The following is a 2214-nucleotide window of genomic DNA, read 5'->3' as shown; positions in this document are numbered from 1 at the left end:
CCGCCACTTTTTAGCTTTATGCCTTAGTGCAATTATTCTAACCTTCCTAACCCTCAGTTTCCATATCTCCAAGGGTAATTGTAAGAAACAAGTGCAGTAATGCCTGTAACCACTCAGTGCCTGGCAAATAGTAAGCCTTCATTTATGTTATTATTCCTAAGAAATATACACTAAGAGTTTGGGGGTGTTTAGGAAGAGGGGAGCATACAAAGGGATAAAAAGATCATTCCCCCATCTCAGAGACTTGCAATCTAATTTGAGAAAAAGCGTATGTATCCAATATATTGAGATCACTTTAGGATTTGTATGGGCAGAAGAGCAAATTTTGGTTCTTGATTAAACTTCTGGAATTGTCTTATTCAAGGACTTAAGAGGATGAGAACACTGGCCACATCTTGGATAGACCTAAATTGGATTTGGATTAGCCAAGACTAATGGTGGGTTAGGTCAAATTTTTTATTCTGTGGGGTCATATTTTAGAAATTCTTAAAAGGGAAAAGTCCCTTTAGAGAAAATTCACTTAAGACTGTCAATTTGTGTGCTTTCCATGAGCAAACTGTCTTTAATGTATATTGTGTGACGATCTTTAAAAAATTTCCCCCCACAATGAAAGTTAACCCTTTTCGAAGAGGAGGAAAAAAATCTCCCATTGGAAATGGCTTTCGATCCACTTCAACCTCCTTGAGGGCTGAGTCACATTTCACATTCTTTATATGTCTAGCCAAGGAAAGTTTGAGTTGAGACTCAGCAAATTTTAATGCAACTATAACAAATTGGACTTCATAGTTCAAAAATTTGTTATTGGTGTTTTGAGGTTGCTTGATGAGGGCAAAATAGGATTGCATGATGGCTGTGATTCCTTTGTCTCTCCTCGTCATCTTTATGCTGGAGAAAAGGCCTCCTGAGCAAAGAAAGTGACTGTTCCAATTTTAAAACACACTCCCAATACCCTGGAGCTACCCAAACAAACCTTAGGTTCCTACAGACTTAATCTCTAGTCTTTAGGAGAGTTAATTCCTAGTCTATAAAGAGTTTTAATTTCAAGACAAGTATATCAGAACTGAGGTATGTCAGAATCTTTGACAGCTGTAGAGAGTTTGCAGAAAACACCCAGAGATTCCCTACCATCTCCTCCACCCACAAACTCCCAAAACATGGACACAACTGCTCCGAAGTAACATCTTTATCTTAAGTCTGAAAGTTGACTTTTTTTTTTTTGTCAAAACCCCTGCCCCTGTGTGACTGGGAACGGTGAGGCCATCTTTTTTTAGTTGTAAGAACATCCAAAACCAAAATCTCTATTGTGCCCGAAACATTTGGTGAAAACAAGAACATAAATAGAATTCTAAAAGGATGGAAGAAAAAAACAATAGAATATGGGATACACAATAACATGTGGAATAGAATTAGTATGTCAACCTTGCCTGTTAAACTGAGACAGGGTCCAGAAGTGGTTTGACAGTGTGGGATAGAAATATCTGCATGTATACAGAACATAGGGAAGGCCAAGTGCTGGATTTAAAAATAAGATTCAGAGACTGCTTTTAGCTACCCACTCCCACCCCCTCATCATTCTATTCCCAAGAAGGGATATTGTCTTTCATCAAGAATGCAGTAAAAGCCTACGAATCCCCACTTGGGTGGTGTCCTTGCACAAGGAGCTCTTGAGAAATGAATGAGAGGGCTCAAACTCCCTGCGGCCGAATTTTCACTTTCCTGACTTAAACTGACATAGGTAATGGCGCGCCTGGGTGGCTCAGTCGGTTAAGCGTCCGACGTCGGCTCAGGTCATGATCTCACGGTCCGTGAGTTCGAGCCCCGCGTTGGACTCTGTGCTGACAGCTCAGAGCCTGGAGCCTGCTTCAGATTCTGTGTCTCCCTCTCTCTCTGACCCTCTCCCATTCATGCTCTGTCTCTCTCTGTCTCCAAAATAAATAAACATTAAAAAAAATTTTTTTTAAACTGACATAGGTAAAACTTGGTGTGTTTTTTTTCTAAGAAGTCTTTTAAGTTGAGAGGGTAAAGCAGGTCAGAGTGGCAACCAGGGGAAAGAAAAGATGGTGGTTGCCCAGTGGGGATGTGAACTTAAGGAGAAGATTAACAGAAGCCACTGAGGTTTCCTCTCCAAACAGAAGAACAGTGAGAGAGTTGGGCAGAAATCAAAGCAGGACCAAACAAAGAGCTGTGGCTGGTATCCAAGCACCCGTAGAATCC

This window comes from Panthera tigris, chromosome C1, assembly GCF_018350195.1.
Source record: "Panthera tigris isolate Pti1 chromosome C1, P.tigris_Pti1_mat1.1, whole genome shotgun sequence".
NCBI lineage: Eukaryota > Metazoa > Chordata > Mammalia > Carnivora > Felidae > Panthera > Panthera tigris.
The sequence above is the reverse complement of the archived record's forward strand: the minus strand, read 5'-3'. Positions refer to the sequence as shown.